General features: G+C 37.6%; 1 protein-coding gene across 5 annotated transcripts in view; it reads left to right on the top strand.

Moving 5' to 3' along the window:
• The window catches only part of LOC143738227 (supervillin-like), a 196,364-nt gene that overhangs the window by 3,482 nt on the left and 175,880 nt on the right, over positions 1-17,002 (top strand). Inside the window, exons 2-3 of one of the 5 annotated variants that reach the window (XM_077230246.1) lie at positions 1,881-1,962; positions 5,896-6,032. The exons of 2 other annotated variants lie outside the window; for them this stretch is intronic. The gene's annotated coding sequence lies outside the window, so the exon portion shown is untranslated. The remainder of the gene's footprint in view (positions 1-1,880; positions 1,963-5,895; positions 6,033-17,002) is intronic. 2 more of the 5 variants (XM_077230244.1, XM_077230245.1) reach the window with 2 other exon arrangements.

Below are 17,002 nucleotides of genomic sequence, written 5' to 3'. Positions count from 1 at the left end.
GTAGCCCCTACCAAACTTTTACATGCCGTTTAGACATAGGCTTTCATTTGATTTTTTCTTTGTACATGTTGAGTAGAGTACACTTTTTAAGTCAAACATTTGCTATTTGCATTTCATCGATTGCAAAGTTCAAATCAGAACGAGAATGCTAGAGATAGCTAACCATCAAAAACTAGAATATCGTTTACTAGCTACCAGATTGATAATTTGCTACTCTACTATCATTACTTGATTCATGAAGATAAACGGAGGATAAGATAGCTTCCATAACATAGTCAGGCAGACAAAAAAACAAAGAGATAGTATGCAAGCAATATACTTAGTAGTCCAAAAGCATGACAGCCAAGTCCGCATCGGTCGGGCACCCCTCCTCCTCCTTCAACTCACGCCAGCGAGAAAACGCTGGCCCAATATTGATCCTCGTTCTACCTTTAACGCAATCACTTTCTCTTTTTCTCTTTTTGCTTTGCTCCTATAAAACCTTTGCTTTCTTGTTTTTCTGTGCTGCTTCGGCCATGACTATAACATTTGGCTCGCACGTAAGGAAGTGGCGGTGGTGGTGGAAGTGAAGTATATGCCGTAAAGCAGTCGAATTTTGTAGTTCTCTTTGTTCGCCGGTTACTACCCGAAACCCGAAGTTTAAAAGTAAGAGTAAAAACGCTACAGACCCCGTCAGGCTATGGCAGACGTGTCATTCAACCTATTGTAAGTCGATGTACCATCACAAGAGACTTGGAAATATATTATGAAGGTTGAAAAGTTACCTAGTGTTACTTTAACACTTTATGAATAAAACTTATTCTTAAGTCTAGTAACAAGAGTAAGATTACATTATTCTTAGAATTTTGACACACTTAAGACAAAAAATGTACGCTTTATACATATGGCCCCTTATCATTTGTAAGCTTTGGTAAACAGTAAAACATTATGATAAATGATTCAGGCATTTCAGTGGTGCAAATGAATGCCTAATACCTATGAGGGTTTAATATCATTCTTGGATTGGACCCTTGTGGCCTTTACAAGCTGTGCTTGTTTATAGAAGCCTTTGGAATATTTAGTGAAATTATTTAGGAGAACCCAATGGGTCTAATTACTTGTACGTGTTTGCGTGTGTTTGTATAAAATTGCTAAAATCTAGAGCCTAACTTTTTATGTTTACACAAAACAAATAGGCAAGCCCTGCCAATTGCCTTTGCATAATGTCATTGGATGGATGGATAAAAACTTTACATCTGACTTGATGAACTGACAGTGTTATTGTTTTAAAATATACTGACAAGACTCAACTGGATTGTATTGAGTTGGCTTAATTGATCACTGAGGGGAGATTTGAGTCGGATCAGGATCAATGAGGAACAAGAATGATCAGGAGAGCTCAGGCCTGATTTTCAAGTACAGTCCAGATAAATAAAGTATCTTTACTGTCATTTTTGATTTCTATTTATAGTTTTTGTATTTTATATATTTATATATTTCTCTCTCTCTCTCTCTCTCTCTCTCTCTCTCTCTCTCTCTCTCTCTCTCTCTCTCTCTCTCTCTTTTAAATCTATCTATAGTATATTCTTATATATCTATAGTACATTCTTATGTCTGTCTGCGCTTCCCGATGTCTACCAACAACTACGGTGTGTGTGTGTGTGTTAGTAAATGGGTAAAAAAGGTAATAGGTTTTAAGCTAAAACTCCTAGCAAGGAACTCTTCAGAGGACTCCTAGTCATAAGATAAAATTCTTTGTAAATACAGCCCTGGTTCCTGTAAAGTAAATCATGGTTTTAAGTGCCTGAGGAGAATTGCAAAGATTGAACATGTTCCAACAGAGCACCTGAGAGCTCATGATTCTTCTCTTCTCTTGTTTATTTTGATCCATGTAAAAGCAGAGGTGGACAGAAGCCTCTTTGTTGCAAGGTGGTGAAATCAGTGTTGCGGACCAGTTGTCGAAGTGCTGTCTTTCATGGTGAGGTCAGTTATTAACTTTTCCAATAAGTTTTTAGATTGTTACCTGTTATGGGCATTTTTACCTTTGTAAGGGAATTCCCCCCCCTCTAAAATAATGTATAATTCTTGCATTTAACCAATAAATAAAATTAGAATAATACTACATATAGGGATGCTATTATGTCTGGGCAATATGGCAAAACATATAATTATTTTATATTTGTTAATATATATTTTTTTTCATATTCATCATTTGCTCCCATTTCTTGAATTAGCAGGGTTCCCACGGGTCATGGAATTTCTGGAATGTCATGGAATTTTAAAAGGTCTATTCCAGACATTGAAAGTCAGGGAATTTTATATATTTTTTGTCCAAGTCATGGAATATCAGGGAATTTAGTTTGTTGCTTTAAATTTTAGTTTCCATTTATCAAAATGTAATTTTTCTATACCAATTCTCACCACCAGAGCGCAAGCGCGTGTTGTTGACGAAGAACATAGCAACAGTTAGAGCAAGACATTCATTCATAAATACTCATTTACAACAATTGAGCATGCATTAAGTTTTTTGTGATGATTATCTGGGTCAGTATATATGCGGAAAAAATGATAAAGGCACAAAAGCTGTTTTTTATGTTTCATTCATTAACTTCATTGTTACTTTCCCTGTGTAGCCTTATGCTGCGTTCACACCGGACGCGAATAGCGCGTCAGGCGCGAGTGATTTCAATGTTAAGTCAATGCAAAGACGCGTTACGCTCGTAAAAAATTCCTGCGGCGCGAATGAGGCGTGTAGCGCGGCGCGGTAGACGCGAATACGCCTCATTCGCGCGTCGAGTTCGCGCGAATGGCGCGAATTGAGCGTCTGGCGCGTTACGCGCGAATGGTGCATTTTGTGCATTCACGCGTTTGACGCGAATTCGCGTCTGCCGCCCAAGTTGAAAAATCTGAACTTTGGCGTCAATTCGCGCCGCGTTTACCAATCAGAAGCCTAGCTGCTTGCTGCTGTCACGTGGTGAAGTATCTGGATGCTTCAATACATTATTTTGTAATGGTTCTAATGCACAACAAAGCAACTATTTTATCACATAAAACTTGATTTCAATATATAGACATTCATTTTGTATTGAATGCTATTTATTCCATATCTAGATTATATTAAATATTATTATAATGTGAAGACAAACATACTGCATTATACGTTCATGTCTGGACAGTGTTGTGTGTGAGAGAGAAAAAAATCACAGGACAGATTAATCACTTTTGGAGGCTGGCTCCATCATCAAAACAAAAATAAATGACAGATTAGGTGGATGAGGGCGAGGGTGATCCTCGCTCCGATGCGGGACAACAGGTCATCAAGCTGGGCGCGGGACCGGCGGAAGTACCGCTGAAAGCGGCTGTCATCCAGGCGCAGCTCCTGGAGCGAGCAAATGGTGAAACTCGCCACACTGGGTCAAAAGGTCAGGTGGACACAAATACGGCGACGATGACCCCTACGCCGCCGTTCTGCTCTCCATGGCAAATACAGAGCTGTGACTCTCTCGGTGAATGCTCGATCAACATAAAAAAGATGGCCGCCAACGGGGTTTCGATTGTGACGCGCGTAAATTTCGCTTCAAACTTTTGTTTTTTTACGCGCGTCAAGAGCGAAATTGACGCGCGTAAAAAAACAAAAGTTTGAAGCGAAATTTACGCGCGTCACAATCGAAACCCGTGAATGGATTCAAAGTTGTCAAGCGTATAACTAGACGTGGTAGGCACGAATTTGACGTGCTATTCGCGTCCGGTGTGAACGCAGCATTAGGCTACATGTTATCAACTTTTTCTAACATGAACGGGATTATAATCGGTTTCCCTCAATACCTGATCATACTCAAGGATTCCCATTCCATCAGGACAAAACACTTAACGTAGCTTAATGGATTAATACAGTGATATAAAATACCAAACTCGCACCTTATTGGGATGTATGTATAAGTATGCCCACATACATGTTAATATTCCTACATACACGTTAATCTGGGAAGGGTCATACCACTTTCATATTGTTGTCCTATATTGTTAGTTTAACTGAAACTTACGTCGCTTTGGATAAAAGCGTCTGCTAAAAGACTAAATTTAAAATTGGCTTGACATTCGCACATGTAGGGACCGTCTCTAAAGTAACATTGGTAGTCCTATAGGCCTAAACGTTTCTAACTTCAATAGCAAACTTCAATTTATTTGAATAAATTGCGCATTATGCCTGACACCTACATGAACACTTAACAGTTGGTTTTATGACTGCAAGTTGTTCTCTTCAAATGCTATTGAAGTTAGAAACGTGTTTACCAATGTCGTGTGTTACTTTAGAGACGGTCCTTAAATGTGCGAATGTCCAATGTCAAGCCAACTTATGCCAGTATCACTGAGAAACGCGCAGCTTTAAACTTTGGGCGTTAAGTTCATATTCTGAGTGCTTCTGCTTGCCTGCGAGTTTGGTATTTTATATCACTGTATTAGTCCATTAAGCTACGTTAAGCGCTTTATATGTCCAGCAGGGGAATCCTGACGTATTGAGGGAAACCCTAGTAGCTACTGCATGAAGCACAATTGCCGCAATATAAGGTTGAGGCAACTAAACAACCAATAGATATGTCAAACTCAAATGTAACATTGGATCTGTATACATCCGTATCGGTGGAATAACATTATAATCTCGTTCACGGTAGAGATGCATGTAGGCTACACAGGAAAAGTAATCGTGAAGACACAGAATTTCACATAAAACATAATAGTCACAGATACACTTACATTGTTGTAAATGAGTTTTTATGAATGAATGGCTTGCTCTAACTAACTGTTGCTCGGTCTTCGTCAACAACACGCGCTTTCACCCCCTGCTGGTGAGGTCGACTGACAGCAGAAGGAGATTATGCTCAGTAATCTACTGCGTTTCCTGCAGTTCCTGGACGTCAATGTTGAATTTACTGTCGAATTTGAACCACTGAATTTGTTCAATCCGCCTGTTGAATATTATAGGTTGTATTTATAATCAGTTTGAATATTTTGGAAGTGAAATATGAAAGGTGAATATGGATTATTGAAATTTGACTAATGAAAGTGTGTTTGAAATGTTTTGAATTTAAATATTCACAGCTTAAATATTCAACCATGCTAAATTTCAGCCCATAAAAATGCAAACCCTAAAAATACAAAGCATTAAAATGCAATGCATATTTTTTCAAGTAGTACAATTTTTTTTAAATTTTTTTTTTGAAAAAACAAAAGGGACAATACATATTAATGAACATTTTCACAAATGTAAATACGTCAGATTATAGCCTTAGGCTAATTTCCATCTGCAATTCAACAGGCTTTTTGTTTAAAAAACATTTGGCATTATTTTACTTTCATATTATAGGTCATGGAAATTCATCTTTTTAGTCAGTGAAAGTCAGGGAAAAGTCAGGGAATTTGACATTTGGTTTAGAGTGGGAACCCTGAATTAGGCATCCTAACTAGTTTTGCTGCGTTAGTTGGTTTTACCTGTGTTACACTGTTCGGCTGTACACAAATTACATCACTTGGCCACTTGGCCACAAGCTGCAGAGTTGCAGAACATAGCAGTAAGAGTCAGTTTTCAGTTATAACGTGACGACAGTGAGAGATTACTAACAAGACAATGGCACATATTAAAAAATTCTTCAATACAAGGCTGTTCATTGCAGTCCTGAAGACATGACTTCTAAATAATCACACGTTACATTGTTGTATGTAGAGGTCAACTTTTCTAAGCATGCAGTAGGGAGTCATGTTCAGCAGTGACCTGACATCTCTCTTAATCTCGCTGTCGATCTGCTGCTCGTCCCACCTTTCCATTTCCTTGGTAATGACAGTAATGGGTGTTAGGAAGTTCCTCACTGTAAATATTTACATGGGCTCAAAGTGTTTTTGTTTTTTTGCACTGTTTAGGATCAGGAGCTACAGAGCCTGGGCCACACTGAGACGTTCTAATACACTTTGAGTGTTAATAATGGAGTGTCAATGGAGTAAATAAAAATCTGCCAAACTACCTATTTCAAAATTCTTCCGACAACTTGACGAAATTTGTAAGCATGCAGTTTTGCACATCCCTAAAAGAAGATCTTACGAAAGCCTGTGTGATTACGGTCCATTTTTAGGTTGACACATGTCCTAACAATGCACCAATGGGCACTGTTTTTCTTAGTACAATATGTAAAATGTTTTATATGGCAGAGAAAACATTAAAGTCTTGTTTTTGCATTGGATTGTGGTGGTATGGCAGTAGATAATGTTTATGACAAGGGAAATGTGGTTCTCCTTGTTTGTTGTTTTAGAAGTCACGTTACATATTTGTGACCTGTGCTGGCAAAAAGTGTCGAATGCACACAGGCTAAATACAAGCTACAGGCAAACAAGTGAAAAATGTAAATTTTGGTCGAATTTTAGGTTTTCACACAAAATATGTTCATTAAGCCCTCATCTAGCGATCACAGTGCTCCAAATGGCAATTAAATATCTAAAAGTATCTTTATTTGTACATTTTCTGAGAGGAGTACCTTTTACTTTGTCCATGAAAAATCCAGTTTTTCTCTGCTCGCTTCTCGACTACTGGCACTGCCCCTCACAATTGTTTCCGGTGCTCCCCGCAGCTTTGGTCTGGATTCACTCTCAACTTGATTCTATCAAAGCCTGGTGTACTTGCGTGCATCTTACGTCATCACAAACATGCACAGTGCATGATAGAAAACAGAACGCGGGTCAATATATTGTGTATTTTATTTATTTGGTGCTTTTATGTGCACTTTGGTTTACTGTATGTGTATCGCATGAAGGTGACTTTCTGCTGCTTGCAAACTGAATCTTTGGATACAATGGATTGTAGAGCCCGACCGATATGGATTTTTGGGGGCCGATACCGATATTAGGGAGTAAAAAAAGCCTGATACCGATTATTATGTGTATATTATTATTTATGTGTATATTATAATACAGTATCAATATTATTTATGTGTATTATAGTACAGTATACCAGTCACAAGTTTGGACACTTTCCTATTGGTGTGTACAAACTTTTGATGGGTACTTTACACAGTAGCTATAAACAGAATAAATATATTTTATAAACACGTTTTGCAATGATCACTCAAATGTGGTAATCAAACACTTGTGTGACACAGATATGTAATGGAGGCAGGGGGAATGATAGAATGAGAATTATACAGCTGAGCTGTAACCAAACTAGTTTGCATTGCATGTTATATTATATTATATTCTAAATACTGTTGCATAATCTTCACTAACGACGACTTTGTCTTTTAATTTAGTCATAACTTGTATCAACAAATATATAAAAAGTGTCACTGACAAAACCTTATTATCTTCTATTTTTACTCTTAATTCCTCTAATCTCTACCAGTGGAGGAAGAACTCAGATCTTTTTACTAAAGTAAAATGAATAATATCATAATGAAAACGTTTTTAATTACATATGTACAGTACTTTTATACTATTTTAAATAATTAGTAAGCAAAATGTACTAAACGTGAAACTAGGCTACTCTTAATGCAAAATGGCCCTATATAAAGTGTTCTCACGGAGACTTCAGATGCCCCAACGCCTGTGAAGAGACGACTCGACGCCTGTGAAGAGACGACTCAAATCCGGCGATATGTTATGCCATAAATTAATACTTGATTAACTAACTGTATTTTTCTATGTACATTTCCGAAATGCAATTTCTGTAAAGCTGCTTTGAGACAATGTGTATTGTGAAAAGCGCTATACAAATAAATTTGAATTGAATTGAATTGAATTATAATTATATACATTTTTGGAATATTGCTTGATGTTGTAACGTAGCGTTATCAGGCAGAATGAGCTTTAAAACTGTGTCTACACCGGACGCGGCCGTTACTGCTCGCGTCGCAACAGCTGTTTACCCTAGACAAAGCAGAATCAGTTTACTGTCGGAGATCGCTCGCGCCACGCATTTTAATCAATGTTTCATCAACCAATTGCCTTAATAAATAAGAAGGCCTAAATATAGCAGACAATATAATCAGGACTTCTCAGCTGCGCGCTTGCAATAGTCACAAGCTCACACAATACGTGACAGAGGCTTGTAGCAGAGAAATCAATTCTGTGAATTACACTGCGCAAATCACAAGTAGGCTACTACCCACCGGATGAAGAAGGGTTGGCTCTCAGTCTCCACAGGCTACATAAAATATTCATTTTATTTTATTTTATTTTATTTTTCGTGTTTGCATTTATGAGGAAAAAGCAATGTTACAGACGCGACAGTTCAGCACTACGGACGTGAGCGCTCTGAAAGCGGCACTAATGCTTTGAAACTTTCACATAGACATCAAACAGAAAGCACAAAACCTTTCGTTTCAAAGTGAATTTCGTTTTGTATTAATTGTATCTTAATTTTAATCAATGTTTCATCAGCCATTTGCCTGGATTTAATTTATAAGAAGTAAATTTAGCAGACGATAGATAATCTCGACACTGAGGCGCCTGCGGGTGAACTGGAGCTCGTCTCATGAGCCGAAACTCAGCGTATAGACCTGAGAATTGAAATATATCTATATTGAAATGTCTACTTTTAAACAGAACAATTCAAAACGAAAGACAGACAGACTCATGTAATCGTATGAAATGTGCATTTCTCTCTGGCACGCGCTCACTGAAGATCGCGAGTCAGCATCGTCAACTTCATCTTTGGCTGACACTGACTGAAAACACTTGTTTATTAATAAACAATTAAAATGTCTCCTTGCTATATTTGTTGTATTCATAATCATTATTTTTGCCAGTTCTTGTGACAGCTTTTAGGTGCTTTATTGGCAGCGCCACCCTTACATGAATCAAAAACATTTAATTCCTCTGACACAGCACTACAAACAGAGAGTGGCAGCCGCAAAGTTTTTGGCACACAGGTGTGATGGTTTCATCCAGCTTTACACGTATAAAGTTTTTAGCACATCTAAACTCAGTTGACTCAGCAACAGTGCACTGAAAGACAGGCACAAGAGAAGCAGACAGAGGAAGGACATTAAGACGCAGGAATTGATTGTTTTAAATCCTCACATGCAGTGCAGACATTAGGTCCCTCCCCATGAGTGGTGTCTCTTTGTCCACTATGAAGAATGTAGCAGGAACTGAGTGGTCATGTAGGGAATGTCGTTGACGAACATCCAACCAACAAAAATGTGGGCTTTTGAATATGTTACCAGCCTGGCTGTGGGTTGAGAAAGCACAGCATTACTGGAATGGCATTCATAAGTGCTGTAAGGCAAGGGAAGTTTATTTATATAGCACATTTCATACACAGTGGTAATTCAAAGTTCTTTACATAGAAGAAATTAAAGCTGCTGTTGGCAAATTTTTTTTGATCATATTCAGTGATAATCCGACACTATAATCCGACAGAACAACATAAATAAAGTGGTTTTAGAAAAAAAAAAAACGAGCTTCTAACTCCACCTGGAGCGTGTTATTTGTTTTGCAAAAATCCACAGCTCCCGGATCATCGGGTCCAATCAGCGCAGGGGGGTGTGAGATCTGACTGTCAATCACAGGTCGTGCACATGCCACCCTTTGCACAGGTTACAATCACATGCACATGCCTGAAGTTCGCGCAGTAAGGAAGAGTGATGGCGGTAAAGATTCCAATTCCTCGGTTAATCTCAAGAGCTAGGAAGTCAAAAACAACACAGGAAAAGAAAACACCTGCTGAAAAGAAAGAAGTAAAGAAAGAATGCGACCGTGCCCGTAAATAAACCAGGATCAACATCGGATCGGCATTTGAAACGTGGAGAGATTTACGTGATTTAATTGGGTTCAAGCTGGATGCACAGCTTGCAACAGGTAATTGTGCTTTATCAACCAGTTACTTTATTTCTTAGTGTTATGTTAGTAATCTAAGTATGTTTTCCCAAATGTGTTGGTATGGACAGCTAACGTTAGCACTTGTTGGGCAGGTTCGTTAGCTTTGTTTGCACTGAAATCCGTGTGAACGTAACGTTAGGTGGATAAACATGTCCAGATGAAGGGATAAAGTTCGCCTTTTTGGAAGAATCAATGCTACTCTATCTTTCTTACGAGAGTAAGAACAGTAGTAAAGCTACTGTTGATTGATGCTGATGAGACGGGTGCGTTCACAGAAAATCTGTTGCACACGCAGTGACGAGCACGAACTCGGTGGGAGGGTATTCGTTGATAGTGGGGGAGGGACATGAGAGTTGTAAATATTCAAAATTTTGCCTAAGTCTACTCAATCTGCCAGACTTGCCGACTGCAGCTTTATAATAATCAAAAGAAATCAGAATAATTAAAACAGTTTTGAAGAAAAAAATAAATTAAATACAGTACAAACAGTCTGACGAACAGTGGCACAGTGCTCATTCAGTAAATGCACAGCTAAACAGATGTATTTTGAGTTTGGATTTGAATGTGACTGTAGGAACACATCTGATCTCTTCTGGAAGCTTGTTCCAGCTACGCCTGGCATAGTAGCTAAAGGCGGACTCGCCATGCTTAGAGTGAAGCCTTGGTATTTCTACCTGATGTGATCCTAATGATCTGAGTGATCTGTTGGGTTTATATTCAGTAAGCATATCTGCAATGTATTGAGGTCCTAGGCCATTTAGTGATTTATATACCAGTAATAATACTTTAAAATCAATCCTATATGTAACTGGCAGCCAGTGTAAAGACCTGAGGACTGGTGTGATGTTCATATTTTCTGGTTCTGCTCAGAATCCTAGCAGCAGCGTTCTGTATGAGCTGCAACTGTCTTATGGTCTTTTTGGGAAGGCCAGTGAGGAGTCCATTACAATAATCCACCCTGCTGGTGATGAAAGCATGCACAAGTTTCTCTAAGTCTTGACTGGAAACAAAGCATCTAATTCTTGCAATATTTTTCAGGGGATAGTATGCTGATTTAGTTATTGCTTTGACATGACTACTGAAACTAAGGTCTGACTCTAGAGACACACCAAGATTCCTGACTTGATTTTTAGTTGTTTGACCCCTAGAGTGAAGGTATGCATTCACCTTGAGAACTTCATCTTTGTTTCCAAATGCAATGACTTCAGTTTTGTCTTTGTTTAATTGAAGAAAGTTTTGGCACATCCAACTGTTTACTTCATCAATGCATTGGCACAGGGAGTCAATGGGGTTGTAATCATTAGGCGATTGGGCTAAGTAGATCTGTGTGTTGTCTGCATAGCTGTGGTAAGCGATTTGGTTATTTCTCATTATTTGGCTCATTGGGAGCATATACAGGTTGAATAGGAGTGGCGCAAGAATTGAGTCTTGAGGGACTCCACATGTCATGGATGTCCATTCAGACATATGGTCTCCTATACTCGCATAATAATCTCTCCCCCCTAAGTATGACCTGAACCATTTTAGGGCTATCCCAGAAACCCGACCCAGTTTTCCAGCCTGCACCAAAGTATGTTGTGATCGACATTGTCATATGCAGCACTGAGGTAGAGTAGTACCAGCTCTGATAATTTGCCTGTATCCGTATTTAAGCGAATATCGTTTGTTATCTTTGAGCGCTGTCTCTGTGCTGCGATGCGATCGGAAACCAGATTGAAAATTGTCAAAATATCCATTTGAGCTTAGGAATTTGTTCAGCTGATTGAAGACAACTTTTTCAATGATCGTGCCTATAAAAGGAAGATTTGAGATCGGTCTATAGTTGTTTAATATGGTCTTATCCAGATTGCTCTTTTTCAGGAGGGGCTTGACAACTGCAGTTTTCAGGGAGTTTGGAATACTCCCAGAGAGAAGTGAGGCATTTACCACTTCTAGGAGATCTGCTTTTAAACAGTGTAACACATTTTTTGAAGAAAGATGTGGGAAGTGCGTCAAGAGCACATGTTAATGTTTTAAGGTGCTCTAAGGTATCTTCCAAAATTTTGCCATCAATTTCTTCGAAAATCAGACCTAGTAACTGCTTTCCCAGGGCAGGATGGATACAAAAGACCCGTCAACCACCAAATCCACAACACAAGTCTGTGAATCAGAAGTAGATATAGGCCTGGTTTAACAGACATGGCTTAGATTAAGCCAGGATTAGGCCTTAGTTAAATTAGGGCATTAAAGCAGCTTTTAAAAACATGCCTTAGAAAAAAACATGGCACCTTGAGATAAAACAGTGGCATATTTTAAGATAAGTCAGTGCAAGTTGTTTTCAGTTAAAACAGCTCAAACATGCATTTTAGCCTGGAATTAGGCTTAAGCCTTGTCTGTAAAACAGGGGGATATTCACTCTGTTTGTAATGCTGGGAGTACAAGCTGAATATTCCATGTATACAGTACATTATTTTCTAGTAATTCAATTTCACAGACCTCAAATTGGCTCAGATAAGCTTATCCAATCTTTTTACACTTCCTGCACAGTACTTCTGTGATAATTTGAATTATGATAATAATTGTAAATGATACTGTGTGGAAAAGACTGTGAAGCTGTTTCATGACGACCATACAAACACAGATTTTAATGTTCCGTGGTACCTGAGGTCTGATCGGCTAGTCATACTTTTCTTAAGAGGAAAATCCCCTGTAGGTTTTCTCAGTCTCAAGACCTTCTAAGTGCCATACACAAAGGTGTCTAAATGTAAAATAAAAATAACCTTTTAAATTTTTAATATTCATATCCAGTTGGGAGAAATATGTACTTTTTTGGTAAATTTTGGTAAAAAATTCTTAGACATCACTGTTTTGGCTCTCTGCGCCCATTTAACACTTTGAATGTTTATGGTTTTTTTTTTTGTTGTTTTTTGTTCAAATTATACTATGGGCTACCTTGATGGAAATATAACTGTTCCAAAAAAGTATTGTCCGGACCTCTGCTGGGATGGACATATAGAGCTGGACCTCTTGGAACTTTAATTGAATACCCCTGCTATAGAATGTTGTGAATTCTTTGTGCTTTAGTTGCCTGTGTTTCAGCATGTTGTAACTGGAAGAGTGCACACACAACAGGAGTTTAACATTCTGACTAGTACAGTGAGGTTTATAACTTTAAGTTTATAACTATAAAATCTTAACATTTAGTAAAACAAAAAAAAAATGTTATGGGTAAAAAGTGAACGTATAAGTGTAATGCTAAATTTGGTTAAAATGTTAATGAAAAAAACTATTTACAAATTACTGTGTGTTCCTAAAAGAAATACATGAAAAACTATTTGTAGAAAATAATATAACATTTAAATGCATTTATTTTAAATGCTTTGCACAGGTTTTAAAAGGGGCAACAAGATATGACAGAAACAGATAGGCTATTAATAATCTTTCAGAGTGCAAAACTATCATAATATCAAAGGTTCCAATACAGAGCGCCACAAATAGCTTATGTGCATCCTGGGTGAAGAACAATGGGTTTTAAAGCAACATGCAGTAACAACGCCCAGTGCTCTGGGCACAGAGAGAATAGATGTTGTGCGTACAACTCCTAGTGTATTATCCAACAACATGAGCTTTTTCTCTTCATATGTTTAAATGTTAGTTACTGGAGATGTTTAAATGTTAGTTACTGGAGATTTCAGCTGTGTGGAATAATTGATTCTGATTGGTCAATCACTCCATTCCAGAGGTATATGTTATACCCTGATAACAACTGGTAAAAACTGGTAAAAAACTGTTTATGCTTGCTTGAAAACTTTTTCCTCGTGGAAGGTTTGCAATTGGTGAGCTAATAAAACATTAAAACTGAAACTTTGTGTACAGTTATTTAATTGTCATCCGGTATCGTGGACTCGCTCTCTTTTGTTTCTTGCAAACGCTGCTTCTGCCATTTTGCGACGATTGTTTTGTACACTGTAATTGATTATTAGATAACAAACAGGTACGATTTTAAAACAATTTCATCTCAAATCAATATCTCTTATCCCCATAATTATTGAAACCAGTTGGAAACGGGGCTTCTCTCTTGCACGCTCATTTTCCGGGATATTATTTGCGGGCACTATCCCGCAAATCCCGGTAGACCCCCGGACCCTCCCAGATGTCTGTTACGCTACTGTGCGCTAAACATGCCGATATACGGTAATATGATATAGGGGCCTATGACAATAATGAGCATGCACAGAATTCTTATTGTGGTCACTTCAAAAATACCATGACTCATTCTTATTACGAATAAAACATTTTTTTTAATACATTTTAGAATATTTTCCCATCAACCAGTTAAAATGTATAACATTGCATGCATACTGCGTCAAATAGGCATGCGTTCTCTATGTGAACAACTCCAATACGCATGAGCTGAATGGCAGAATGAGTGAAAGAAACGCAATGAATGGAAATGCACACTCACTCTCTAACAGTAGATGGCGCTTATGGAACAGCCTTTACCCCGGTGCTACTTTCCATTACTGAACAGTATATAAATGTTTTAAACAGCCAATCAGATTTTGGTATCCACTATGGTGTTCATCACGGCACTAAATACTTAATATACCTGACTTAATGGCTGTTTATTTTCAAACAATTTTTTTTTACAGTTTAACTGTCTGGACTAGATAGTGAGTTTACACTGGCACAAAAAAATCTGCTTTTTAAGTCAATTTGTGCACCACAAACATCCATGACAACTTTTAAGTTATCCATACTGGCAAGTAATAATGGTACAACCTGCCGTGAATTATATAATTAATTTTGATAGCACGGCCATTAAAAACCCGAGGGGTCAACCATGTCACATTGCTTAAAGCGATTTTCCACAGAATCATTTTGGCTGGGTATTAATGTAAACACAGATATCAGATACCAGGCGTCTAAAGTGAATGTAAACAATCAAACTTATCAAACAAAAAATGTTATATGGTAAAAAAAAAAAAAAATCTGATCTGTGCATTAATAAGCCTTGCAATGTAAACGCAGCTACAATTCTTTATTATTGTTCGGTAACACTTTACAATAAGGTTCCTTTAGTTAACAGTAGTTAATTCAATAGTTAACATGAATTAACAATAAAAAATACTTCTATTATTATTTAATTTCAGTTAGTTAATTTCAACATTTTCCCTATTAATACATTATTAAAATCAAAAGTTGTCTGTTAATATTATTTAATGGGTCTGAGCTAACATGAACTAACATCATTTAGATCAGTTGCATATTTTATTAACCAACAAATGTAGCAATAGCTATTGTTCATTGTTAATGCTAACTAATGAGACCTTATTGTAAAGTGTTACCAATTGTTCTCCATAGTTCTTTTGCACTTTAATCTGTGCAACATTTGTTTACTTTGAACATTTAAATACAACAAAACCATACACACACACAAATTATAGAGTTCTTTTGAAATTTGATACCGTCACACGCCTTCTGTGTTCGTGATGTCAATTCATAGTCTTCTCCGGTGTTGTGATCTAACAGACACACGGTAGCGACTACCACATCATTTAGGGGCTGTTTATAGGTGTAAACGCCCTCCGAAACGGAATCGCTCAAACCACATCAGGAGGAGGTCTGGGCCGCATTCCAGATGAAACTGGACAAGTGTAAAAAAATGCATCTGGTTGTTGAAACCACATATGCAGTTTACTCCCATCAATGCTACAAAATAAACGTGTGAGAGCGTGGTATAGGCTATATGTTATGTCATAGCCAGATATGACAGGGTTACTGCCGCACGCATCACCGCAGATGAGCAGCTAAGTATCTCTTCATCAAGCCAACGTGCAAACTATCGCAAATCAAAGTGAAAAGTTGCAGACGCTTAAAACACAATCATCTACTTTAAAGGTAAAGAAAATGATCTCACCAGTGCTGTTGCCGCTCTCTCCTATTGTGGTCTTTGATTTTGAAATTAGCTGATGATCAATAAATTGCAGCTCATATCTGTTGCTTTCGGTGATGTGAACTCCAATAAATCTGCATGTAGAGCGGGAATTGAAGATCGGATTTATATCCGTTTTGCGAAAACACATTTATGTGACCAGGTGTAAATGGAATCGTTTTGATAAATCAGATTGCTATCTGATCAGTAAAAACGCATTAAGTGACCAGGTGTAAACATTCCCCTAGAAACAGCAATAATCTCCGGCAAGATAAAGTCCTATTATGTTAATCCACAGACCTTTATCTACAGATCAAGTATAGCCTAATAATGGGAGCATTGAATCAGTTTTTCCATGCTTTACTGACTGTCGTAACCTAACAATGATTTGCTATTTGAATGCTGAATGGAGAATAATTGACAACCACGGCAGAGGGAAGAGTTTCGACGTTAACGACGTAGATATTTGTCTGTCCCTTATATTTAAGCTATCAAATGGCTTGGGAAGACTTGGAATGTAGTGCACGAAACCTTTTATGATGCTTTATAATGCTTTTTGCCTTTTGTTGAGCTAAAAGGTAACAACCATGAATTCGCACAATATCGGATTTGGATCAGACCTGCCAGACTGATACCCAGTCTGGCAAAAATTGCAGAATTGTAACCTAGGTATACGATACTGAATATTGGTTTACCCCGCAAAGGTATATTCATGAAAACTATTGTTTTATTTCATTTGTATCTTTGTTTTGTTGTATTTATTTGTGCTGTTGTTTGTAATTTGTTTATTTATTACTGACCATTTACTTGTCTTTAATAATGTAATAGCGATTTTAAAGTTCCACAGCAGCAGCATGGAGGGCTGACTTTTAAGTGAAAATTCTCATAAATCATTTATTGCTTTAGCTAGTTGATGTGTGACTAACTGACCATCCTGCCCATCTCTGATGTCAAAGGTGGTTGTTCAAGGAGTCTTGAGTGTTGAGAAATTCACAACCAGTGAACATCAGGGTCATGCTGATAATGCTGCGATTATGAAATCCAGGATATGCTGTAATATTTGTACTGTAATGTTTTGTGAAACAAATTCACTTCCCTATCTCAGTGCTTTTTTTTTTTAATTCACTGTTAAAATATGAGAAGTCACCTGGTTTCAATGATTTGTTGGTAATAGAGCTGTAACATGCAGCCCAGATGGTTTTCTTCCTGTGTACTTTTAAATAAAACCTCATCCATCTTCAGAAT

This window comes from Siphateles boraxobius, unplaced genomic scaffold, assembly GCF_051911475.1.
Source record: "Siphateles boraxobius isolate OS27281-9 unplaced genomic scaffold, OSU_SipBor_1 140, whole genome shotgun sequence".
In the NCBI taxonomy this organism is placed as follows: Eukaryota; Metazoa; Chordata; class Actinopteri; order Cypriniformes; family Leuciscidae; genus Siphateles; species Siphateles boraxobius.
This window is presented reverse-complemented; position numbering and strand designations above follow the sequence as displayed.